General features: G+C 47.3%; 1 protein-coding gene and 1 long non-coding RNA gene across 2 annotated transcripts in view; one reads left to right on the top strand and one right to left on the bottom strand.

Moving 5' to 3' along the window:
• Nucleotides 1–27,808, bottom strand: part of LOC144170751 (uncharacterized) — a 492,715-nt gene that overhangs the window by 204,488 nt on the left and 260,419 nt on the right. The window lies entirely within an intron of this gene.
• On the top strand, nt 19,718–21,845 carry LOC144167803 (uncharacterized). Its single transcript, XR_013322122.1, has 3 exons — nt 19,718–20,165; nt 20,990–21,143; nt 21,589–21,845. It is a non-coding gene; the product is annotated as an uncharacterized LOC144167803 (long non-coding RNA).

Genomic DNA, 27,808 nt, shown 5'->3' with positions numbered 1-27,808 from the left:
TGCCCGCACATTTTGACCAGCTATTTTCTATCAGTTATGAGCTATCAGTTCCGTTTTTAGGAGCAGTCAGGAGAATTTGCTTTTGTCTATGGATGCCTGAAGGGCGGATGGGAGAGTTTATTTATTTATTTGTTTTATTTATTTATTTTATTTACAAATACTGCTGTCCCACGCCTGGGACATTGCAGGAGTTGTGGGGCGGAATCTTAGTTAGGCCACCACTGTACGTTGTTTTTTTTTTTGTTTTTTTTTTTAATTCTGGAGGCATTACTGTGTCAGCGGTACTTGTGCAAGAGTTAAGTTATTGCGTCTCCGTGTGTGTCTACGTCCAGAAAAAGGACACGAATCAGAATCCCACTCCGCGATTTCGCTGCTCAGCATAGCCAGGGGAATGATAATATGCCAGTCACCGGATTTTTAATTTCGTGCGAGTCGTGAAACTCGCATCACACTAAACTTTTTCACAGCCTTATTGGCCGAAAAGGGTGTAAAAATCTTGTCCCATGGCTAACACCCTTAAAAGGTGTTTTGGCAAAAAAAGGGTGTACGGATGAAAAAAAGGTGTTGAGCTCAACACCCTTAAAAAAGGGTGTTGAGGATGCTCAACACCCTAAAAAAGGTTGTTGAGAATCCGGCATGCGCAGTGGCAATGTGAATCGGCGGAGCGCGCAGCATTCAACACAAATAGTCAATACGCACAAGTGACAGTTGGAAAACAAATGAATTGAGCAAGAAAACCAACGGTATGCAAGCGGTACCAACGGTATGCAGCGGTACATACTTAGTAATACATGTGCTCTTCTTGCTTTTATATCCAGCAGAGGAAAGCCCCCGATTCAGTCGGTGGGCTTGTCGCAAAAAACAGATATTTTAGGCTATTCTTGAAGTATGGATTTTACTATGAGAATATACAAATCAACACGCGGATTCGCAAAAACTTTTTAATCACGAGATAGTTTTTGTGTTCCGTAACTTATAGAATTTTATTACATATTAAACAAATCTTACTTGCCGCCTCAACACCCTTCAAAAAGAGTGTTCATTATTTCAACACCCTTTTTCCCAGAAGGGTTCCCAGAAGCTGCAAATTAGGGTGTTCGAAACTAGGAAAAAGGGCGTAAAGAAAAAGAGTGTAAGAACAGACCGCCCACTAAGAAAAAAGGTGAAGAGACCTCCAACTTTGGAGGCATTTTGTACCTGTTTACACGTGTGGTCTGAACATTTTCTACAAGCGGGGGGTGTTTTTTACCTCACGATGTTTAAAGCAAAATGAATTGGCATAATTTATTATCAGTGAAGCCCTTTAAGCTTGAGCTAGTTCCAGTGGCGTCAGCAAAAAAATACAAAAAAAGAACTGCAGCTCCTGTAAAGGGTGCACCACCGCAGATAGGGTATTATAACAGTGAAGTCGGCTTTCGAGCTTTTTAGAGTGCGAGCACAAGGGGCGTATGCGTATGCGCACTTCTTACTATACGATTTCAAAGGTACTAGTCTTTTTTTGGATTCTAAAAGGCAAAAAAAAAATTGGCGCAGCTTGCAATAGTGGTGCAAGGGTGGAGAAACAGTATAGCTGGGGGCCGACCTAGATTGTTTCCCCCTTGGATCCCCTGGCAGTTGGGGGGAGGGGGGGACACACTGGAACAGCCTTGTAAAATCCGATTAAAACATGGCCTCACCCCACAGCGGTCATCTTAGCTTAGCAAGAACATTGCAAAGGTTAGCAAACATAACAAAACTTAGCAACACCGGAAGAAAGAAACTAGGTCGACCCCCAGCTCCACTGCTCTTTTTTTGCAACTGAACCCCTATTTCACACCGTTTCAATAAACTACAGAAATCCAAGCGTGTTACAGTCGGTAAAAACCCATTTCGCCCCATAACTATAGTCTTTAATTTTGAAGGTTCAAGTTGGTGTTTCACGTGCGAAAGCTAAACTTGGGGCATGAGGTGCACCGCATATGGAAATGAGCGATCATTGCGTACAAGCAATTATTTTTTTTTTGCATTTGAAAATTTCTTGCGAGTAGAGAAGTATATGAGGGTACGCCTTGTTATTTACAGTGCTATTATGCATCCAAGCATGGCCTTATTCAATGAACAGCTGAACACCTTTTCCACACCCTTTGAACACCCTAAAAAAACCAAGGGTGTTGAAGTTGACCAACACCCTTTTTTTCACACAAAAAGGGTTTGGAGCTGGGAAAAGGGTGTTGATATTCAAGAAGAAGGGTGTAAAGGCCTCCCAACAACCTTTTTCCACTTATGCTACACCCTTTTTGGCTAAAAGGGTGTAAAAAATTCCCCGCATTTCCCCGAGGGGAAGAATGTGAAAGTGCGAATGCACGAGTTGAATTTGCGCGGTTCGGTAATGTTCGCGAAAGAGAGATCACACACACACACACAACTAAAAAGAAAGAAAGATGCATTTATTCACAGACACCTATTTGTGTTGTCGTTGTACTTGATTGCTAGAGCAGATCTCAGCTTTGAAATTTCGTGTCAGTACTCCTTTAAGCAGGTGCATTAGCCCTTCTCACGCCCGATTCTTGGCCAATCCCCCACGTGGGTATGTGCCATGTCAGCGGCCAGGCAGCGCGCGCCCATCTCCCCCCGTTGCCAAGGAAGACGAGGAGATTCCTGGCCAATCCCCCACGTGGGTATGTGCCATGTCAGCGGCCAGGCTGCGCGCGCCCATCTCCACGTGCGCGGACATCGCCGGTGGACGCAGGTTCAGGGTCGCTTAAGAAGTGCATTGCACTTAAAACTTTAGTGTGAGTGGGACGAACAGAGCAATTGGCGCATATGAACTCAGTTGCACGAGCCAAAGGCCAATGCCACCGACTGCGCAGAAGTCTGGGGCGCAAGCACGGAATGCGACTCGTGCTAGTCTACATGACACCTGCAAAACCCAAAAGATATATCGGCCCCTTCGTGCATTAGCACTTCACATGACTTAGTCAAGAAAGAGACGCACCAGTGGTTTTCGTCGCCGACTTTCATATTTGATTATATTTGAGAAACGCAACAGGAAGGACCAGTAGCTGGCTTTGTCTTCGAAAACTTTCGACTCGCATGCCACAACGACCCCAATCAGCCCATCTCAAGGTACATGCCGTGTTTGAATTTGGTCGTGTCCAGAAAGCGGTTGTCACAACCATTGCTCAAAAGCCACGAAGAACTGAATCTACCAATCAGCAGGTGTAGTGGTTTTGAAATAAATCCGCCGGACATCCACTTTCGCAGGAACGGGATGGCGCACTAACCTCATCCATGCCTGCTAAGTTCCACAGAAGGATCTCTAAAGCTTCCAATTGTAAAAAAAAGTGAAAATTTTGGGTGTTCGAAACACCGACTCTGCCCGATCAGAACTCAGCCTGTTCAGAACCAGCTTGCCTCGTCCTTTTTGCGTTTGCTTGCAACTTCCATTTCCGGCTGCGTTTATAAACAACAAAAAAAGGATACTCGCTCTGTTTATCGGAGGTAATCAACATCATAATCCTGTCTCTGTCCACTGCGGGACAAAAGTCTCTTTCAAAACTTTTCTTCTCCTGCTCTGTCTGAGTTCATTCTTCGCAACCTGTCCCCTATCTGTCTTCCTCTATACTTCTCGCCCCATATCCCCATGGCCCCATCTCCCTAACCTAACACTCTCGTCGAAGTCCCTAAGCGTTACTCCTGTCGTTCTTCTGCCAATGGCCTATTGTGCAGACCTAAGCTTTCTCTCGAGGTGTTTTCATCGAGGGTAGTATGCATAATATACCTTTCCTTTTATTGACAGAGGCCTACAGTTCATTATTACAGAGTTCTCGCGGGGTGCACTCCGGCACACTGTCTCGCGGTTTGGATAGGAACTACAAGTCAGTTATATTCGTCCAACTCCACTAGTATTTGGTTACAAAGGCGAAAATTTATGCTTTATACATGTCTATTCAGCCTTATTTTTTAATCTTTCATATTTAACTCTGATCGCATATGACTAAGTTTTCTGAATGCATTTTCTGAAGTTTTCTGAATGCAAAACGATGCCATCCGCAGTCCTCAAGTAGCCCAAATATTCTCAATTTATTCGTATCCCTATCTTTCCCAAGCCAGCTTTCTAAATTACAGCCCTAAAAATACTGCGAATGATTTTGGTGAAACGCTGCATATTCCAGGTTTATGTCATCCAGAAGCATTATGTAGGTCTCGTCTACTAGCCTCTCAGTGCGCCTCTCACTGCTACTGTTTACACTAAATCAAACGCATTTTTATTCATCTTTAACTGCCAAATAAAATGGTTTATGGCATCGCGCTGATTTTCACACCGGAGCTGTTATTGGCTGACTTCCCTGTTGTTTTGCGTCTGTACAACGAGAAAAGCCGCTCGTTTTCTCAACTCTCGGGCCGGTGTCCTCTGCACGTGCAGTGGCTGACTGCACGTGTTCTCCTCTCGCACTGCATGCGTGCCATCTCCCTTCGACAACCTGTTCGCCTCCTGCGTTTCATATTTTGAATAAGATGGCGTATACTGCGTCACAAAAACTGTCTTCTTAGCAATGCATTTGTGTTTGACAGTGAAGCCGACGTTTAAAATATTGGTTGGAGCTTGGTTTTTGTAAGGTGGCTTTCCCACATGGTGTGTCGCATAGTGAAGCCTGCTCACAAAATAAAAATTACCAAACTCGGGAACGGGCCGGAAGGAGGCCTCCGACGAGGGTTTGGACCCGAGCGCGAAGCGTAAGCGCGGTGCCCGTCGGGACCCCGAATACTGCGGGGCGGAATACGCAAGAGTCGGCGTGGCTATAACCCCGCTGAACGCTTCCCCAGCGCGATGGCGGAGCTTGAAAGGGACTTCGAGGACAAACAATAACCCACAAACAGCTCCGCTGCTCGTCCACTTTCACCGACTGCAATGGCACTGATTTTCTATTAGCAGGCTGATGGCATGAATAAAGAAAGCAAGTACAAGGACAACAAGGACGTTAACCAGCTATAGCCCAGTTTGTTATACTGGACGTGGGAAATGCATATTTCTAGTCTGTGTGATATATATGTAGCTGATAGTCTGCACCCGTATCGTCCATTTCTTCTTTCAAAGTGTCTGTTTTATGCGCAGATTTTTATTAAATAAGTTGCCAGGTTCAAGTTCCAGTAGCGGCCTGTCCGGTCCCAGGTGTTCTAAAAGGGGCCATGAAGACAAAACGCACGTTTGGTTCATTCGAAAGATTGCCTCGTTAGAATAACACTGGTACCACTTTTAACGGAAACTTTACTCAAATAAGCTATATAATTAGGAGGAAAGAGAATGGCCATGCGACCCACTAGCTCATTTTCGCGCTAGAATCTATGACGTAGTATGGGCAGCTGCGTGATTGGCTGCGGCCAGCAAGTTCCAACGCAAATTAAACAGGGGTTATTAGCTCGCAGAACGAGCTATTCGCGCCTAAATTTAAAGCATATTCCTTTTATAGCAGTAAGAAAAATGGGGTAAGCAATACGAACTAACACGTAAACATGAAGCACACACTGCGCGCACCATTTTTTTTTTATAGCTGCATATTAGTCCGGCGCTTTGGGGTTTGTAAGGTCTACTCACGAGGTCAGTGGCAGGCGCCCCGGCCTTGCGTGTGAAAGGATTGCTCTCCGCCGCTCGGTCTAGAGCAGGAGTCTCAAACACGCAGCGGGCCTTTCGGTTGCGGCCCAGCACGCTCATGAGTGTCTTCGCTCATTATTATTATTTGTATTTTTTTTAAACCGAATACGTGAGTGAGCGCCTTGCTCGCGTAGCCAACAAATCCTGACGCCAAAGAATCCTGAAAGAATTCTCGAATCCTGACACCTATTTCCACTCAGAAATTACCTAGCATACTTAGATGTGGAAAAAGACTTGTTTCTTTGAAATGGCAGCGTTCGTTGACATTTTGTTAGCCCATCCTCCCTTAGCCCCTCCTTCGTTCCAACCTTCTTCACTGTCCTGGCTATTGTGCGACTAAATTTCCTCACTGCGGCCCGCTCCATGAAGTGAGTTTGAGACCCCTGGTCGAGAGGAACACCACTGCCAACGCGCTGTGGGCGTCGTCAATTAGCTGCGGCGCGTTCGGGAGACGGCTTGTCTGGATGGACGTAATGCCGCGGGAATAATCCCCTTTAAGAAGGAAGACGGCAGTGGTGCCAAGTCCCGAGGATTGTTTGCGTAGTTGACAACAGAGGCGCAATTATCGTCGTCTGACCACACGGCAGCAGCGGCTTTCGCGCGAGATCCTTTGTCGCGCGCCACCGTACGAACGTCGACCCTTTGGAGTCGTGTGTACTCGCCGCCACGTGCTTGCTCGTCTGCGCACGGGCTTTTTACCCGAGGGTGGTGGCGCCTAATGGAATATTCGGCAAATGGCTGAGGGACAGCGTTCTACGTGAATTTGGGCCCTCCCCTATGTGTGTACTGAATGAAGCTGGAGGAGCATTCCCGAGAGAGAGCAATACCGAGGTGTTAAAAGGCCGAACTTGTCCGTTAAAGAGCGGTCTTGTCTGAGGTCTCAGCTAGGCGGTTTCAGGCGAGGCAAGAGTCTCGTCCGTTGGTTGAAGCTAGGTTGGGATTTGTGAGCCCCCTAAGCGAGAGGTAGACGTGAGGATCGCGTCGGAAGTTAAGGGTACAGCTGTGTACCGGGCAGCTAGACGGGTCCTGCGGCGGGAACTGAGTCCCGGCCGTCGTCGTCGCTCGAGCGGGTTGTGTACGCTCCGAGCATAGGAGTGTTAGACAGAGTCGAGGAGCTCGAGTGACTTGTACGCACTCAAAGCTGGCGTCTAACTGCAGTTTGAATTTTTCCTTTGCATACCTTATGTGTCCAGTTACACTAATGTAAATAGTTGTATATGCAGTCTTCGTTTCCCATCATCAAATACAAACGCCTCGATTGCGTCAATTCGGTCACCATCTCAGAGAACATCAACACCATCGCCCTGCGAGCCTCCTGCCAAATCAACCGGAGCCCGGGCGATTGGTTTCCTGATCGGCACCGGACTTCGGGGAAACAAACAGCAACAACCTTTACTGGGTTGTCTCACACAACAGTAGCCAATTGGCATAAGCGACGGTGTCTCCCGCGACCCTGTTTGTCAAGCATGCCCACTGTTTCGTGAAATGATTACTATCAACCGTAGCAAAAATATACCTGGTGCAAATCCGGTCAAAAAACTTCTATTTTGTCTTCATGACTCATTTAACCATGTACGTAACAAGGGGAGGAGGTTCGGGACATCAAATTCCTACCCACCCTTTTGGAATTCTTTTTTTTTTTTTCAAGGAAGCGTGTAACCGAGTGCTAATGTTCCTTTCGCCAAACGTCTTCCTTCACATAACCCATAACACCAGAAAAATTCCCCCACATTTCCCCGAGGGGGAGAATGTGAAAGTGCGAATGCACGGTTGTCGGCCCGCTTGCGGCGCTTGCGCTCGGCCCCCGCAGCCCACCGCCTCGCCGCCTTCTCTTCCATCTCTTCCATCGGGTTTGTAGTATCACGTGTACACCACGCAGTTATCAAGCCGCTATAACGCCGCTGAGTCGCCAACGCACGCCGCTGACGACGTAGTTTGAATGCGTTAAAGATATAAGGCGCGTCACTAACGCTGATATCACGTCGCGTTCGTGGCTTGGTCGGTAGAGCGTCGCGCTGCGGCCGCAAAGTCCGCGGATCGAAACCTGGCGCCGGATGCTGTTTCTTTATAGAGGAGCACTGCGGACGCCGACGCCGCCGCCGACGCCGGCGGTGGATGGTTTGGGGTCGCTTATAAAGTGCATTCGGTTCTGTTCCTAACACGTATATCGCTGATTTGACCACCGCCTTGTTCCGGTGATCGGCAGCTGATGGGGACTGAGGGTCGTTTGTTCAACGTTCAGTTAATAAAGAGGTCGTTTTAAGAGCAACACCAAATAATGGTAGGACAGTTGCTCATTTAAGTAAAAGGTTCGTTTAAGAGTTTTATATTTACCGATACTCTAGGGTATTGCGTGGCCTTAAATTAATACGGAACGTATAAAACTACTTTCGCGTGTTTAGTGCGCAAGCTAAGAGGTGACTGGATTGTGGCGTTAGCGCAAGTATCACTGGCAGCGTTGATATTCCAACGTCATAAACTCTTCTAACTATTGGTAGTGTAACATCCCCCCCTCCCCCCCCCCCCCCCAAAAAAAAAAAGAACCTCACTTACCCATCTTTCAGCGCTCCAAAAAACGTCTGCAGCGTTAAGGCGAACTTCTCGTATTACATGTGAGTTCATTGCAGTCCAAGCAACCGCATTTTCATTTTGTAAACTGCCCTGCTCCGACCATTTTTGTCCCCCTTCCCCCCCACTGCCTAGGAAATCTGCCATTTGCATCCAACGGCCACAGAGCGTGAGACAAAGAAACAGGCCTGTCACTAGCCGCCTAATTACGCCGCTCCTGATACGGGGTGACCCCACCTTGAAAAATCAGAGGGATAAAAATAAAGACAACATGCGAGAGAGGAAAAGAAGAAAACAACGAGAAACACGAGGGACGACAATAGAAGCTGGGAGACTGCAGCTATGTAGAGCACAGCGCCGTCTGTGGTTCGGTGCCAACGGTTTCATTCACGTGGACCGTCAACAAAGAGAGGACGTGGAGAGTACTACGTTGGGAGGACAGATGAATCCAGGAGCTACGAGGACATTGACGTTTCAACCCCCTTGCCCCCCCCCCCCCCTTCCCACACCCATCACCACCACTGCCGTCCCCTACGCCAAGACTAGCAGCATCACACCTCAGACATAGGTGAAGGCTCGCATACCACCTTTGGAGGTAACTGGAAGCTACTGCATTACTCTGATTCTTTTTTTTTTGTTTGTTTTTTTTTTTTAACTTTTGCTGTCTAAGCCACTAGGAAAAGACGAAAGCCCGTAATCGGCTATGAAATGTCGAGGCGGAAAAACTGCTTCTGCTGAGTAGAAGGTGTCGCTCAAGAACGACGACGCTTCCGCCGTCGGAGAAAGAGCGCGGAGCGAAGAGCGTCGCCGTCGGCGAAGTGCCCGAATGATCGCGGAATAACTCGAGCACAACCGCCGCTGCGCCCGCCGGGTCAACCAAGCGCGACCGTCGGCGCTGACCTTGCCTGTCGCACCTGCTCCACGCATGGCGCGGCGTTGTGTCGCGCGATCGCCGGCCTCTGCTCCCTCCCCGTCCCTCGGCAGTGCTTCTTGTGCTGTTGATGCTGTTGCTGCTGCGGAGGCCTTTCGGGGATGCGGGTGCAAGAGACCGAGGCACCTCTTTCACGAAGAAGCGGAACGCAGCAAGGAGGACTTTCCGAAGCAATTGTCATTTCTCAAAGAAACAAATGATGGGTACAAACACGGTGTCGATGGCATCTTGCTGTCAGAGAAGGCGCTGGTCGACGAAAGAAAAGGCTGAACCATATAAAGATTAGTAGATGGGGCTATAGTCGTAGAGGGGCTAGGTGTGAGCGCGTATTTGCGTTTTGGAAAAATAGAGGTGGTGATGACGATGATGATGCAAGTTGTTATTGTTATTATTGTTTTACAATACTCTATACGCTGGGCAGAGGGGAGTACTGGCCACCTTGTAACGAACGAGATAATTAAAGGGCAAGCAATAAGTGAGAAGAACTCTGCGGAATGTACAAAGCCTACGCGTTGGGTCATGTATGTGAGAAGAATTTATGTGCTGTCCTACTATCCCAGACAAGCCAAACCTGTGGAATATTTAACTCCAGTGCAGAGTTGTCTATAGGCAATGCTGCCACGTTTTTTGCTCTTACACAATAATCCTAAAGGAGAATTCAGCTTTGTGAGTTTTGGCGTTAAAGAACACATTCAGACACGTTCAGTTTAAGGGCCTCTTTTTCCACAACCGTCGACCTAACCATCACAATTGCTTTAAAGTTGCCTTGTATGACGACCACCGCAAAACACCCTTCCTTATCGCAGTATACAACAACTTTGCTAAACCATGTGCCTTCAATGAGCCTGATCGGTGTCACTCTTTTCTGTATATTTCGCACCACTTTTTTTGTAAAAGCCTTCATGGTCCTAAAGCATATGTGTTGATCCCGGCTCCCCTCCTCCTCCAACCCTCTTTTTTGCTTGGTATTCCAAGCAAAATACTGTTTGGAATATACTGCCAAGTATGCCAAGCAAATATACTGTTTGGAATTTGCTCCTTGATCGACAATTTTCTTAACGTTTTTGAAATTTTTCTTATGCCATTTCCCGCACATCATCCGCACTACTTCGGTATGGTAATTCCTCGGCTTTGTACGAACCCTTGGCGGCTAGTCTCGGTGCTATATACGGTATGTTATCTGCTGGGACTGATTCCTTGAACCCGTACGGCATTTTTTCTGTTTTGGTCCTCAAGCCCTTGATAGCTACCTTCTCTTGCAACTGGTATTGTTTTTTTGTTTTTTTTCTTGATATTGCCGTCACAACCAACAGTCAATGCTATGCTGCTACGTAGCCGCTGGAAACGGTATCATTTTTTTAAAATTAAGTCAAATAAACCCTTTATAAAAAGTGATTGTTATTGAATTTATGCTCTTATTCGTTCTCACTACAATAGTTGCTTCCTGTGCGCTTTTTTTTTTAAATTCCAAGTGTCTGCCTGATACACTAAGGCCACGCCTCGACTCAGCCGGGTGCTCCTCAATTTTCACGCATCATAGGAAGCTCGAGGTCCTCAGAAAGTGTCAAGGCCTCTTTATTCGCATCCCTCGGTCGAAACTTGATAATCGTTTTACCTTTTGCGTAGTATATATCTGTTATCATTATACTGTTTTTGTTTTTGTGCTTTGCCATTGTTTTATATAACCAACAATCTTGCTGATATAGTTTGCCTATATTGCCGTTTGATTTGTTTTATGTTTATAATTTGATTCACTGGTTGTTGAATGTGCTTTACTAGTGCTGTCGCCGTTGTGCTACATCAGTGACGGGACCTCGTCAGGCGGCTTGATGGGGCTCGATCAATCGGGATCGATCCATCGGGCTCAAACGCCTTTTGCCCCGTTTACCTGGGCAGAAGATTGAAAATTGTACTATTTTGTGAGATGTACTTGTACTCTGCCTAAATAAAAAAAAAATCAATCAAAAATCTATCAACTCGAAAATCGCTCGTGCACTGCAAATAAAACAAAGCATCATAACTGTGTTCTTTCGTTATTTCTAAGAACTGCATACTAGTTGCTTTATTGTCTTGACTTGTACATCGCTGCCATTAGTCATACATCAGCAACTTCATACAATGTGGCGGCCTGTCATTGATATTTTTCGTCATCAGCAGTTTTGTGAATCGGCGTTCAGTCATATATACAATAGTTCGTTTCCGATGTCTGCCGGTTGAACAACTCCTAGCCCCTTTTCTGAGGATTTGGTTTCTTACATATCGTAGGATTCATAGCCACGGCGTTTGTTGATTCCAAGGTCCTAAAAAATGAATATAGAGAATTATTGGCATTTAAATTAGGAAAAACTTTATTGACCTCCTCACCCAGGGTATGGAGTATACGGAATGGGTCTGATAGTTAGTAGGTGTGGAAGCCTGTGTTGTAGGCAAAGTGGACAATTTACAATAGGGCTCGTTGTCCGAAGTCGGCTGATAGATAAACTGTAAACAAAGGTTGGGCTACTAGAACGTTGCGCATATTTAAACAAAACTCATGAGCGGAAACTGCAAATACCGGCGTCAACTTAGAGAAAAAAATTCACGCATCTCCACGAAGTGAATCATGACGACTGGGCGAAGCACTGAGGATCGTTCTTACCGTAAATCACCCGTGAGAGTGCTTACTTCTTTTAAAACGATTTCCAATCCAATACAAACAAATCCAATCCAATGCTCCTCGCGCATGCGCAGCACGACTCTCTCTCTCTCTCTCTCTCTCTCTCTCTCTCTCTCTCTCTCTCTCTCTCTCTATATATATATATATATATATATATATATATATATATATATATATATATATATATATATATATATATATATATATATATATATATATATATATATATATATATATATATATATATATATATATATATATATATATATAACCTTTTGTGAACCGTTTATTTTTTTTGTTCTTGTTAACCTTTTGTGAACCTTTTGTTCACAGATGTTTCGATTTACACGGTGCTACGGACGCCGGACGCCGGACAAGCGTCGGCGTTCAGGTGCTTCGCCCCTAGAAAATGCTGCCTATAGAAAAGTATTGTCTGCCGATTAGTGAACTTCAAGGCGAAACTGCAGTTGCAAAGCGAGGAAATAAAACTAGGCTTCGCAAAAGCCACACTTTGCTCGCCTTGTACAGAACCACTCCTACGTCCCTCCCTCCAACACATTTACTTTTTGCAAGAGGAAAATAAGGTACAGAGCATGCCCAAGAGAAGCGTTCGCACGAAATAGGCCGCTGCTCTTTCCCGCTAACCCGTTTCGGCGAATTGAAAAGGAGGCGGCTAATGATAAACCACAAAGAAATACTGCCGGGAAAAGAATGCACTGGTAGACAGACTCCCGTGGTTCAGTTATTATCATTATTATTGTATTTTAAAAGCCCCAGGCCACCCCATAGTCGTCGTGGCGCGCACAGGGTTCCTGCGGTATGGAGACGGGGTGCCCCTCTTGGGGATAGCGACGAGGGGGCATGCGGTGGGGTTCGTTTTGTCGGGCGGGGAACGAAAGAAACGGGCGCCGCACCATGGCTGGAGCACAGGGGAGAAAAAAGGTTTAGTTAGCGAGGTGAGGGTGGAGGGCAGTCGCGGGGGGCAGTGGCGGTCGCGGGACGGCCAGACACGAGCGGCGGCCGGGTCGTGGTGCCGTACACTTGAAATCATCCATCATGCTACGGTGGTTTTAGGATACGCTCCGGGCAGCCTAGTTTTCCGTCGTCTCTCCCCCCCTCGCTACATCCGACACTCTTCCTCCCAACTTCACGGGGGCCGCGGACTGCACTTTCGCCTTCTTGTGTTCTTATGCCCTTGCCTCGAACCGTGCGCCCGCGCGCGTTCGTTTTCTCCCTTGACAGATTGGCTTCTTTTTCTCTGAACATTTGTTCTTCCCTCGCACCCACTTCCTCCTTTATCTTCCCGGTCGGGTTTTCTGTTGCCCTGAGCGAGCGGCGGCAGTGTGGTTAGTTCAGTGGCAGACCGCGCGCGGAGCTCGGCGTGTGCGCGCGGCCTCAAACTGACGCTCGCGTGATTATTATGCGTTGTGCTGGATCTCTCATCTGCATGCAACGAGGCTTGGATGTGGCGTTCGCCGGCCGCGCCATCTGCCGCGGCCACGACGCCTGCGAGTGATGATGTCCTCTCGTGAGCGCGATGAGCAGCCGGGAGAGGCGCCATGCATGACGGCTTTCGGATTGTCGGACATTAGGGCCTCCTCATGAATGCGCGATGCGCTCCGCCGGTCGAACGTGATTTACGCTCAAGTGTTTGAATACGCGCGGGGCGGGTGGTCTCTCAAAAATGACAAAAAGTAGAATGATCGCCCGCGTAGTGCAACCGCGGCTCCTATCCGGCGTCAAGTGGAACACGTCATTCGCGGCGAAGTGTGATAGCTCAAACGAAGATGCTGACGCCTCTCATTGAGGTTACACCGAACAGACCAAATTGAAGGCGACATTTCAGCGCCACGAGCGAAGTTGGTGGGTTCCAGAGCTTGCAGCAGTTATCGGCAACGCTTTTCAAGACAGATGCCGAAGTAGAGGATTTTTAATGCACACACGTTGACAATATCTCGTTAGTGACGTGGGTGCCTACGTCCACGGGCACACAGAAAGCAAAAGCCTGTGCCAAAATATTTTGTTAACGTCGTTTGAAGGGATCCTTTTAAAGAACAAAAATGTAGTACAATTCCAGTCTGTGAGAGTGGATGAACATCGGAGCTGTTTGTGGGTGATTAGTTGGCCACGAACTCCCGCTCGAACCGGGCCGCGGCACGGAGAAAGTGTACAGCTGAACTGTGTACTATAGCTTCGCGGACATCTTTCGCATTTCGCCTCGCGATATTAAAAGTCCCGGCAGGCATCGCGTTGAGGCTCACCGTCCGCGCCCGATCGTCGGTTGGCAATTTCCGCCGTGTTCACGAGGCGTTACCGTATTTTTACCAGTATACCTCTACCAGTAAAGGAGATTTTCGTGCCGCGTCAGCAGAAAACGCCTGGCAAAATGAAAGAAATTACTGGCACCCCTCCAGGAATTGAACCTGGACCCGAATAGAGAAACGGAGCGACAGCCAGTCGTCTTGCCGAATTAGCTATGCCAACACGAGGAGATGGGGAGTCAGACGCTGTACTCAACGAGCACAGCGCCAGCGGCGGGTCTACCACCTGCGCTCATTCAAAGCCCTCGTGAGAAGGGCAAACCACATAATGTGTGATAACGGCGTTCACGTTGTTGGGATTAGCGGCAAACTGAACAGCGTCTGGGGAGGGCGAGGGCGCTCCTTGGCGGCTACGCATGAAGCAAGAGTGAGAAGAAGGTAGTGAGAGAGATGATGCCATAGTTTCACGTGCCGTCCTCCTCCAGCTCACCCTTCCGTTTTCTTTCTACTGTCGCTGCTGCGTTCGGACGCCGTCCCTTTCAGGTAACAGCTGCCGGAGTCTCTGGTTTCTCTGGTCTGCCGGAGTCTCTGATCACGGCCCATATTCTTGACTGTGCGCAGAAAAGCATTCCCGAGATTACATCAAAAACTTTCCCTAAACCCAGACCATGGTGGAATGAGGACTGCGGGCGTGCACGGTCTGAACAGAACAAGGCGTGAGCACTCTTACGGCGCTATCCATGGCCGACAGCCTGCTCAACTTTAAACGGGCAAAAGCCAAAGGAAAGCGTGCACGTCGTATAGCTAAAAATGAAAGTTGGACAAGGTTGATATCGTCTATAAAATCTTATGCAGGAAAGTATGGACTAGAATAAAGAAACTAAAAGGCTACAAGACCCATCCTATTCCCATTGTAAGTAGTGTAGGTAACATTGTAAAAGGTCAAGCAGATGCTCTTGGGAAATACTCTGAACATGTATTCAGTTCTTCACGCTATACACAAAACTTTTAGCAGCACAAGAATACAGCTGAGCCTCAGCGCTTACGTGTGCAACAGCGTTCGAATGTAAGATACAATGCCCCATTTTACATGCTTGAATTGATGAGTGCAGTTGCACTCGCGACATGTGGTAAGTCAGCCTCTGGAGCGGATAGAATTAGCTATGACATGATTAGACACATGCAATACTCGGTCTTTATAACAAAATATGGCAAACAGGTCACTTTCCAAGAACTTGGAAAGACGCTATCGTTGTACCACTTCTTAAAGAAAGAAAAGAACCCTGTCTTGCTCCTAGTTACAGGCCTATCGCCTTGACTAGCTGTTTATGTAAGCTCCTCGAAAAAAATGATAAATCGGTGGCTTTTTTTATTTTCTCGAGTTTTGTTGTGTTTTAGACAAAAATCAGACGGGTTGTAGGTCCGGAAGAGCAACTACAGATAGTCTGGTTGCTTTTGAATCGCACGTGAAAGATGCCTTCATCATAAACAACACTGCTTCTCTGTGTTCTTTGACATGGAGAAGGCATATGACAGAACATGGCGATACGATGTGTTGCTGGATTTGCAGTCATTGGACCTTACCGGTTTTATGCTCAGTGTTGTTAAGGACTGTCACTCTGATCGCACATTTCGTGTTCGAGCGGGTAATGTGCTGTCCAGAACCTTTGTTCAAGAAAATGGTGTACCCTAGGGGGAAGTGTTGAGTTTTCTTTGTTAAAATGAATTCGCTAAAAAATGTTCTACCCCAAACTGTCTTGTACTCCTTAAGTTAGTTTTAAGTCCTTTAATTCATCTATATGTGAACGCCAGATTCAATTAAGTGTCAACAGACTGGTTACATGGGCTGAGAAAAACGGGCTTACATTTAACGCTGATAAAAGCACTGTTGTGGCATTTTCCAGGCAACGCGGTGTCCATCCCCTTCCCTGCATTACCCTACAAGGTCAGCTCATACTGTGAAAAATGAGCACAAGTTTCAAGTTATTTTACTTAACCACAAACTCACATTCATTCCGCATATCAAATTCCTAAAGAATCACTGTGCCTGAAAACTATGAACATTTTAAAAGTGCTATTCCATCAGTCATGGGGAATTGACACGAAGTGTCTGCTCGTACTTTTAGATAGCCTTGTGAGGTCAAGGATAGACTATGGATGTATTTATACCAGTATGCAAGCAGAACAGTACTGAAAATGTTGGACCCAGTAAACAATTTGGGGCTTCGCTTGGCCACAGGTGCATATCGAACGAGCCCCATTCCATTCCTTCATGTTGAATCCAATAAGTGGTCCTTAAAGTACCAGCGCACTTACACAGCTCTGATGTATGCTGCAAAGATCACTTCTCTGAAGGATCACTTCCCTTTGAACATCATCATGAAGAATAACACTAGTATTCCATTTCTTGAAAAACGACCATCCATAGCACCTCCCTTTCCATTAGCAGTGTCACGTCTCGTAAAGGACTTCCAAGTTCCTCTTACTGATGTTTATTGCACCTCTATTCATGAGTTGGTTGCTGCTTGGGACACTTCCCAATTCAATGTGACATGACCCTCAGAGAAATACAAAATAAAAATGTACCAAACTTCGTTATTGCTCGGCACTTTCTGTCACTCAGGGACAAATACAGGGCAGCCGAATTCTACACGGATGCCTCGAAGACTTCTGCAGCTGTGTCTTGTGCTGCAAATGGCCCCTATTCACTTCGTCCAAAACAATGAACAGGAGCACTATTATATTTACTGCAGAGGCATATGGTATCCTGCTAGCCTTGAACCACATTCTCCAACTAAAAATTAAGAGCTCAGTCATATACACAGACTCTCTGAGTGTTGTTTCAAAGCTTTCATCTCTGGAGTCTAGTGGAAACCCAACTTTTAACGATGTTTTAAGAGCTCTGTACTCGGCTTATAGTCTCAAGCTTGTTGTCACAGTGTGCTGGGTTCCGGGCCACTGTGGCGTTGCGGGAAATGAAGCCGCCGACCAAAGTGCTGCAGAAGCTGCCCTTCGTGACACCATAGACATAAACATTGTTCCATATCAAGACCTAAAACCATTTGTGAGGAGGAAGCTTTGAAACCACTGGCAACAACAGTGGGATAAAGCAATTAATAATAAATTACATGTTATTAAACCTAAAATAGAAAAGCCTCCTGCCGAGAAACATACCAGATCCATAGAGGTGGCTTTAGGCAGGCTTAGAATCGGTCACACACACATCACGCATTCACACTTGTTAACTGACACAGACAAGCCACAGTGCCATCGATGTGGGGGTCAGTTTTCTGTCCTTCATGTGCTTATTGAGTGTGATGTGCACAACATCGAAAGGAAACGTCATTTTAATGAAGCTTACATATATAACATTCCCTTGCACCCTTCATTATTTTTATCAGACCATCCCATGTTCCTGCATGAGGCGCAGTCAACACCTCTTCGTCTTCAGGCGTCTCAACGTTTGCTTATGCAAGTGCTGCGCCTCGGAGAAACAAGTGCTGGCTTAGCATTACTGCGGCATCTACGGTTAAGGGTAGAGTCTCGTGCTCATGCAACCCTAAACACTCTTAGAGTGCTGTGTCCCAAATGGCCTGGGAAAAGGGCTACTTAGGACCCGCCTTGATCCCACGAGAGTGTGGATTGTGCATTGACCATCCCTCATATGCGCTCGAAGCGTTGTACACCTATTGCTGAAGCACGATCGCTGGTGCTGGAGCATTTGGAACGGGAATACGGGGAACTCTCTGCACATATACACTGATGGATCGGTTGACGCAAAAAGTGGTGTGCGCGCGGGGGCTTTTTTCATACCCAGTTTGAATATTTCGTGGGCTGCCAGGGTGACACCTTTGGTTTCATCTACAGCGAGTGAGTGTGTTATATAGAAGCTGTGTTGAGCCAACTGTCATCGTTTGAAAGGAAAAAAGTCACAATATTCAGCGATTCAAAGTCAGCCCTTCACTTGTTGCAGCGGGGTATACCTGTTGAAAAGACCTGTCAGCGATCCCTAGTTCTACTAAAGCGGCTTAAGCATGAAGGCTTCACCGAGCAATTCCAGTGGATCCAGTCGCACGTCGGTGTAGCGGGAAACGAACATGCTGACAGCTTAGCCAAGGACGCCTTATCTTCTACAAGGACAGTGCAAATGCGGTGCGATTTCCAAGGCATACAGAAACCGACTGTTCGCGAGCACTTTAGGCAGCTGTGGCGACCAGTACATCAACCAGTCGTGACGAAAGGCCTGAAAAGAGCCGAAGCCTGTCTGCTCCACCGAGTAAGAACAGACTCAGCCCGTACACTAGCTTGGCTACATAAAAGCAACATTGTGTCATCCCCTTTGTGCCCCTCGTGCAGTGTGACTGGTGACATTGACCACTTCATTATTAACTGCTCCAAAACCAACCCTGAGCGGACGAACTTTTTCGTGATCTCCAGAAGTTAGGAGTGCCCCATGCTACACCGGAGGACATTATTTTTCCTAGGGACCACTGGATTGTGCGAAGAGAGGGGTCTCATCTCCTACTCGGATTCTTGCAGTCCACAGGACTAAATGAGGTGTGGTGAACATTGTGTGTCTGTTATTTTAGGACTAAGTGAGGTGTGATGACTTTGAGAGTTTTGATATGGTATTGGGGACGATTAGGCGGAGCAATTGCCGGCAGCTATGCAAGGCTAAGTCCGCCTTATTCAACAATACTTACTTACTTACTCTTTCAGAAAAGTTTTTAGTTACATAGCAGATATAGTCTTTTTAAAATACATATCATATAGCCCATAACCTCACCTGCGTGCATTATGTGTTTTAAAACGGTGGTGGAACCTGAGGCTTTACACCTTAGGTGCTTGAACTCACTGTTTTAATACGACTCTACACCATTTCTCTTAGTGTACTCACTATGCTTTAATTATGGCCCTATACACCAACCCCCTGAGTAAAGTTTTTAAACTAGTGCCTCTTTTACAAATACTTCTCATATCTTTCTCCATTGTCATGGCGCTCTTTGCCTTTGTCGGCCTTGCGCCATTAAACCCGAAATCATCATCAACGGACAACGGACAAATACAAACTTTACACCGCCCTTTTTAAAGTCGCCTTCACTTCTAAATACAAGTGCAATGCTCGGAAGAAGCTTTTCGCCAGGAACAATATACGCCATTTTATTCAAAATATAAGGCACCAAAGGTAAACAGGCGCTCTGACGGAGCGCGAAGAACATGTGCGGTCAGTCACGGCCCGTGCGGAGAACACTGGCCCCGGAACTAAAGAAGCGAGCGGCTTTCCCCGTCCTGCGGACGAAAAAACAAAAACAAAAACAAAAAAACAAGGAAGAGTGCCTATTACAGCTTGGTTATAAAAAAGTTAGAGATCCATTGGTGGATCTTTAAGAAAGGGCAACCATCTCAGGTCTCTCACTAGACGATCGACGTCCGGAAGCAAAACAGAGCTAGATCCTCGCGCCGTCATGCACCCAGCACTGCGAGAAATTCGACCATGAAATGGGCATCGCCTGAACAGCCCTACCTAAGAACAAAACCAACTGGGGGAAGAGACTTGCACTGTAAAAACTGGCCGTCACTTTTACGGCCAAGTGACCGTGATTTTTGACAGGAAGTCGACGTCAATGGTGAAGACTGTTGTTTCGCCGTCAACTCGATGGGAGAGGGGATAGAACAAGGAGCGAAAGGAAACAAACAAACTGACTTCAGTAATACAGCACTCTGATTGGCCGCCCAAGGCGGCTCTCGCAGTCGCCGGTGGGGCCTTTTGCTTTTTCTCTTGTTCGACGCCGGATTGTCGAAGAACGCTTCCTTTGTAGGGGACCCTTCCGAGAGGCACCGCTGCCTGTTGCTGGGGGGAGTGGGGGGTCCTTCCAGGGACGCTTCCTTTGTCTCCCGTCGCGGCGGCCGCCGCCGCCCGCGCGATCGGGGGAGGAGAAAGGAAGGGACATTTTCTTCTGTTTTCGGAAAGCGTCTGGGTTGCCCTCCTTTCCCATGTCGGGGGCTCACACATACTTCTTTGAAACTGCGACGGAGCAAACGTCTCTTTTCTGGTCTCCTTCAGCAAGCAGCCGTGCGCGCGGAGCTGCAGCAACAGAGCAAGTGCATCTGATAGCGGTAAGTGAACGATTTACAGCATCAAGAGATTTTTCCTTGCAAAAAAATAAATAATAATAACTAAAATCTGCGAACGCAATAATTGTGAAGCAAGTTCAAGTGTGCAGAGTATATTGGCTCGAATACTATGAGGACCGTCGTGTCAGAAACTGGAACCGTGTTTCTGCATCTGTAGCTTGAACAGGGCAGCACGCTCGTCGGTGGAGCGGTCGGCGAGGGATAACTGCGCCGTGAGAACGATGACCACCATCGCGCCGGCCGCTGCACGGCCTGGAGCTTTTACTTTTTCTAGCACTTTTAATTGCCCCCAAACAGGAAACGCGTTTGCGTTTTGATGAGTTTTGTCTCCAACTGACACAGTTTCGAAATGTCGACATGGGAAGAAATGGGCGGGAATAGACAGCGGCTGATTTCGGCACCGCAGTAGGCGGGCATTTTGTTAAGTGCACGACGAGTATGTATTGTTGTAATATAATTTTGCGCGAAACAACGCTTTTGATCGTGCCCGCGCACCCGCCGAAACTCGGTAATAAGCAATGACTTGTCGCTTGTTCGCGCCGCAGCACTGTTTCCGAAAGTTGGGGTGGGGAAGGGTAGGGGGCTGTCGACTCTTTCATCGGGTCGTGCAAAGGGCAGAAAGGAGCAGACTAACGACTGCTTAAACTTTACGGGCCAAAAGCTTCTGGACACATGTAAACTCTGCGCGTCTTTTTCTCTCGTGCGTCGCCTTCTTGTGCAAAGTACGTATAACTGTTACTCGCGATCGTTGCATCGCTCCTTCAACTGCGACGGTACGTAAGTGCAGTAATTTTGTCGCCATGCAGGCTCGAAGATGGGTGGACTCTAGCGGGTCTTCATAGCAGCCGACGGCACCACAATACTGTGAAGCAGGAAGTGTCACCCGTCATCGTGGATTCTTCATGTTCAACGTCTGTTACCGACACGGCCACTCTCACTCTGACGATTGAGTTTGCAAAGGTAAATGAGTGTGGAACAACTTCATCTCGATAACGGTTAAAGTTTTATTAACTTTCTCATCGTTGCGGCCACGTACTAAAGAAAGCTACTGTGACTTTCTGGCAGCTTCCTTTGTTCTGTGGTTACACAGCGCGACGTGGCTTATTGAAATGTGGTTGTTATTTTTTATCTTTTTACGCCAGTTTTATGCACATACTACGTGTACCAAACTTTTTCCATTTAACTTTTGCACAGCTAGTATTCTTGAAAAGTTGCGGTCTTCCTAAAGCTAACGGAAAAGATGCTGTTTCGATTGGATTAACATATTGTCATATTTGTTTGCATTGTCCACCACCTGCTTTTGTGTAGGTTGATCCCTTTTTGTTGTCTATTATATGTAATTTTGTCCAAATACCATTAATATCATGTTCCACCTAATCACAATACCAACTGTTCTATTTTTCAGGTGCTGTGGCCAATGGCTTTTCAGGAAATCAACAGGAAAGCCACAAGTCTGCTGCGCATTCCTTCATCCATTCTGCTATGTACCATTCTGCAGCAATAAATACGTGAGCACTGAAGCTAATCGTCGTAGCATCTTTTATCAGTTACTGCCCACAGAATGTGAAAATTGGGCAGTTCAGCCGAAGACTACATTTTACTTAAATTTGACGTCTAAATGACGGTTTGCTGTGAAACCCTCAGGCCGTCATATTGACGGGCCATTTGTATTTCATATTGACAAGGAAACGTCAAAATGACGTAATGAAAAAACGTCAGCCCGTCATTTTGACGACAAATTTGTATTTCAGGATGACAAGTAAGAAAAACGCCATCATTTGGTATTGACGACCACCCGTCAATTTGACAGCCAACCGCTTGGAAATAGAGCTGCCAGAACTTTTCCGTCATTTTGACCAAATTTTTTTTACAGTGTGTACTTGAGCCATGGCCCATTCCGCCTAACTCCGCAAAACCTTAATCACTCCCTTGGAAGTTCCCTCCCGACTGGGTACACGCACGGGATGCGCTCCACGGCAAAAATCTTTTTTGAGAGACGCCGCTGCAGCGTGGCTACAGCCAACCCTGAGAAAGGAACGGAGCGGGTTTTGAAACTTCGGGTTCGTCATTTATCGTACTTTTGATTGGAGCCTGTTATTTTATTTCTCAGTCGTAACTTTACAACCAGATCGGTCTTTGTCAAATGTTTACCCTAATCCGCAAGTATTGCTTAACATCATCGCAAAAAACCAATACATATTAATAACGTTATTAATTAATAAAGTTATTGATAGAGTATATTCGTTATAAAGTAACAAAATTATATAAATAAATAAATAACTAGTCAGTACGCAACCATCAGTGGTTCCAACACAGCACTGCAGGTTCCTACACTGCGTTGTCTATAGGTGACCGGTAAAAAGCGCAAGGGCTCATGGGTGCATTGTCTGCTCCCGCGGAGTCCCGCCCCTTCCGGTTCGAAAGCTCTCCAGGCCTCCTGTAGGCCGGCCGCTTTCACGCGAGCGTGTGCTCGTGTTTATCTTTTTCCACAGAAAACAAAAACGTTCGTGCATCGCGCATTCAATACATAACAACGATGAATCCTATTATGGGGTCGTCTGAAAGGTAAGCACTCTGTGAGGAATAAACAACACGCACACGCACGCGTAAAAGCCGTCGGTGTACGGGAGGCCAGGCGAGATCTCGAACCGAAAGTGGCAGAGCAGACGACGCACCCATGAGCTTTTGCGCTTTTTACCGGTCACCTATAGGACCGCTCTGCTTATGTGGTTCATGTATCACGCAGCTTTGCTCGACTTATACGAACGAGTGTACTTGTATGACGAGCGATATCACAAATACGTACCTGTCCGTGTAATCCGGCGCATTAGTACAACATTGCGTGGTCAGATTCCATAAACCATAGCAGAATAGATTCCGCGCGCAATTTAGAGGTTGACCCCCCAGCTTACCAGTGCACAATTAATAACAGCCACGGCGCTATACTCAGCCCCAGATTATTTACAAAATAGAAGCTAAAGTACGAAAGTGATCATGAACGCAAGTCGCAAGATTGATTGATTGCAGGGTTTAATTAACGCGCCGACGCTACACAGGCGATGAGGCAGGGCTCCGGATTAACTTTAGACCACCTGCCGATCTTTAACGTGCGCCTAAATCTCGAATACATGGGCGTTTTTGCCGTTCGCCTCCATCAGAAAAGCTGCCGCCGCGGCCGGGAAGCGAATCCGCGTCCTTGTGCTCAGCAGCACAAAGCCATAGCTATCACTGAACCACCGCGGCGGGTATAAGTCGCGAGAGAGAGACAGCAATCTTTATTATTGTGATGACCTCCGTCCAGGTACCGGTGGTCGTTTTCAGTCCAAGGGGTCCGCGTACTATTCAGGTATTTTTGCGAGGATCCGAGAGAGAGGGAGCGAGATGAGACATTGATTGAGCTGTAAAGGTAGGAGTGGATGCTTAGTTCAGGAAGCCAGGTGTTGACGCGCCGTCGTAGCCCGGGTTGCAAGGAGTGCTTGGTCCTCCATGCGACCGCTAGACAACAGCATCTCCCACTGCTCAGTGGAAAGGGCGTTGGGAAGGGATGGTAGGTAGGTCGGGGGTTTTCTCGCAGTCCACACTGATATGGTGGAGCGTACCTAATTGATCACAGAATTTTCATTCGGCTGCGTACTATCGGCAACAATAAATTCATTCTTACGAGGTGTAAGAAAGTGCCTGCTTGAATTTGCCTCCACGTAACTTCTCCACTTTCACTAACTGATGTGTGAGGGCTTGGTAGTGCCTGCCTCGTATCGACAGTAATACTCGGTGATTTCTTGTTCGGTTAGGAGAATTGAGGGGGCTGCCGGAAACTCAGCAGCTCGGTGGGCCAGATCTCGTGCCTGTTGATGGGCGAAATTGTTACCCCTCAATGAGGAGTGGGCAAGGGTCCACACGATGTTGACTTGGTGTATTTGGTGATGTCACTGTAGCTTATGCGCGGATCCGATCCGTGGTGTCACACGATCATCCTTAGTGCAGCCTAAACTCTAGGCACGCAGAAAAAAAAAAAAAGCACTTCGAAACAAAAGTTAAGTTACGGGCCATAATATTGGGTATAACAAATACACCACTTAACTAAGCTATAAAGGGGCTTTACTAAGGAGGGACATTGGTCACAGCACCACGTTCAGTAAACCCCTATACAACTAAGCCTTGCACACGGCTGCCGTGGCCGCATGAACGGTGCATGTAAATGGAACTGCTGATACTCAGTTTCTCCAACGTATATTATAATACTACTGGGCGAAAACAGGGTGGTCGATTGCAGGAGCGCGGAAACGCACCAGCGGTGCTCCGCACTTCCTGGAAAATGGCAGGTGTTTTTGAACGAGTCTTGGCTCTGGTTGTTATTCCGCACGTTGCGTTTGGGTTAAATCTTTGCGCTTTTCCGTATTGGGCGCTTCACGTGAGTTTCAAACAGCAGCGTTTCCACGAGAGGCTTAGAAAAGCGGTTCGGGTCTATAAGTTGTGATCGAGGAAACGATAATCTCGCGATTCTCTTCATTCCATGCAAAAAAGAAAAAAAGAAAACGCGCCAAATTCACACACTTTAAGAGCTCCGTGGTGCGGGCGGTAAAATAATTGCCGCGGAAATGATTTCCGCGGGAGATCCTCGGCAATACAAAAGTTTGTGCGTGGGGGCGCGCGCCTTGCGTTGTCCACTGGACACAGTGATTGCATGCAGGCTCGCGACCGAGTTAATAGAACGAGACCGATTCCCCCCCCCCCCCCCCCTCCCACCCACCACCATGGAAAGGAGAGAGAGAGGAAAAGTGCACAAGGCTCAATTTTATCAGCGACCACACCTAGCAAAAAGCAAATTTAAACGAAAAAAAAATCATTCCGTTCCTTCTTCAACTTGAAGAGCAGGCGCACGTGGCGTTGTCCTCAGTAGTCGTCGGCTAATGACCGTTCAACTGCTTTCAGAAATGACCGCGGCGTTTGCTACGTAGCGGCAATCAACTCTTCTCCGTTAAGCGCACCCATCGGGAGGGCAGGGCTGGGCTCTTAAATTAACGAGTTCATTATTCCGGCCGTATAATTGCTCGGCGGCCATTTCCTGTTAAGTGCGTCTCTCTCGTTCAACCCTTGGCTCCTTCTTTTATCGCAAAACTGGGGCCAGTCTTGCTTCGCTGCCCGGGAATCATTCGCGCGCTCCCTCTCCGAGCACAGCCTCCACGCCTCATTTGTTGAATCGCAGTCTTAACGTGCACGTTCGTCCGTCCACCAACCCCCACACGGCTGGGTTGCGTATACGTGCCGTTCAAGACGTTAACAAAAATTGTTAGCTACAGCTAAACTGCCCATAGTACTTTGTCGTATAGCCAATTGTCTTTCTTGCCTTAACAGCGGGTGCTTCAGTTGAACACTACGGCAGCAAGCGGGCAATGCGACGTAATGAAAGGGCACTTACGTCGCGCAATAAAGGGCGCCATCAAGCGAGACACTTCTCGCGAAAGCGTCGTTTTCTTGAGCGCAAAAGATCGGGACAGCGTCCCATATAATCGCTCTGATAACCTTTCTAAACACTGTGGTTGTGTCATTGCATAACCAGTCCTGTTGGTGTCTTGGAAAGTGAGTTACGTGTTGAGGTTCCTGTATTTAGCGGTGGGCTGCGGTGGGCAGACAGCAATACGAAAATAATTACTCAGCGGGGCGAATAACGTGTGATTATGCGGGAGATCCGTTCACCGAAAGTCGTGGATAATCGGAAAATCCGTTTAAATTCCTGATATTCGACAAAAATTCTACGTCCCGTATGATTCCGGTGCGAACGAGGCCGGATAATTCTGCAGTTTTGCGGCCATCACAACAGAAACGAAGAATCTCGTAAATGGCGCGTTCTTTCCTGTGACAATGCGTCACTGGCGCATTGTTTTTCCGGTCAGCTGATACTGCTTTATTTTTTCATCCCGTACATCTCGCCCCAAAGCGTTACAAAAGTCAAAGCAAACTTTTCTGCTTCTTTCAGATTATGTTTTTTTTTTTTTTTTTTTTGACGCGGTGGAGCCCATTGAATGACAAAAGGGCGCCAGCCTAAAATTCGGGCGAATCCACTGTCTCCTATATTGAGAGCATTCACCTCTTACAAATGTGGGAGTCTAGGGTTGAGGTTTGCTGATGCGGGGTGTACCGCAGAGGACGCTACCGATTGTGATTAAATGTTCGAGCGCCTGCGCGTTCACTGGGTATCGGCGGCGGCGCCGTTTCGCTGCCACGGGCAGATGGCGGCGGTAAGCGCGGCGCCATCTCGTGCACGCCCGGGGCAACTGATTTGCATATCGGGGGTGGAGAGGAGGTGGACGGGTTCGGCTGCCGCCAGAGGACGCGATCGTCGCTACTCACGCCGGGAGAGGAAGAGCTCCACGGAGGGAATTAAAATGATAGACGCGGCAAGAAAGGCGGGGCCTGGGGACGAGCGCCGCGTAGCACGCGCGGCCAGGGCGTTCATAGCGCGCGCCAGCGGCGGCGACATCGTCAGGCGCCGCTCCCCGAGCACGTGCAGATGCGGCACGTGCTCGAAAAAGCCACGCGGAGCGAGCGTGGCGGGGAGTCGAACGGCTGCGGCGCGACGGCGGCACGAGCCATCGTCGTCACGCTTGATTTGTCGCTGCTGCCACAGCGGGGAAGCCACTGCTCTACATGCCTGCTTTCACAACTGCTCATCGGCACTTGGCTATGTGCTTGTATGCAGCGCCTTCAGGCTATCTGCCCCTAGGTATACAACAGGCACATACAGTATACGACGAGAGAGCAGCTCGTAACTCTTGAAAGTAAACTGTCTGCGGGTTTCTTTTTTTTTTTTTTTTCATAATTTCATGATACAGTAGAACCTCGCTATAACGAACACTGATATAGCGAATTATCAGCTATAGCGAACTAGATACAGACTGGTTGGTCACGCTTTATTTCAATGACACTTATTCTTTTATAACGAAACTGAAACCGGAGAAATAATTGACCAGGAGGCTGAGAAGCTCATTTGAACCCCCCTACCCCGTAGTCCTAATCTGCAGAAGTATAAAGGCCCTTTTGTTCGTGGACGCTGTGGAAAACTTGATCCTGCTCATTGCTGGGAGTATCCGCCAGACGAAGATCACATCCTTCATCAAATAAATAAGGACGCAGTCCTGTTTTCTCAAGTGAACTCCGTTCTGTTGTAATTTTACGTACTCATGCTCCGGTTCATTGAGCTCGAAATGCAACAAGGAGAAAGGTAAGGTATACCTTTGGTAAGGTAAGAAAGGTAAGGTATAAAGGAAAGTATACCTTGTGTATACTGGGTTCGAAGCCTCAAAAAATGCATTTTTGTAGCAAGTATTTTTGTGTCAAGTATTGTCATATTTTGTATCAAGTATTGTCGATTTGTTATAGCCGATTTCTTTACAGCCGATAACGAATATTGGTTATAACGAACTAATTTTCTGTCCTGATGCTACTTAGTTTTAACGAGGTTCGACTGCATCCACTTTGACTCAAGGAGGGCCCATCTTGGACGCTTCTTCATCCCTGCATAAAGGATGTCAGTCTATGCTTTTGAGATCATTTATGCCTTTCGCTTGTAGCGCTGATATAACTCGTTTCCTTCTTAGTTCTCATTATAATATCGTACTCGTGAG

This window comes from Haemaphysalis longicornis, unplaced genomic scaffold (genome assembly GCF_048455015.1).
Source record: "Haemaphysalis longicornis isolate Haplotype H1 unplaced genomic scaffold, Haemaphysalis longicornis Haplotype H1 scaffold_2, whole genome shotgun sequence".
NCBI classification, from domain to species: domain Eukaryota; kingdom Metazoa; phylum Arthropoda; class Arachnida; order Ixodida; family Ixodidae; genus Haemaphysalis; species Haemaphysalis longicornis.
Note: the sequence above shows the minus strand (reverse complement) of the source record. Positions and strands in the feature narration are given on the sequence as shown.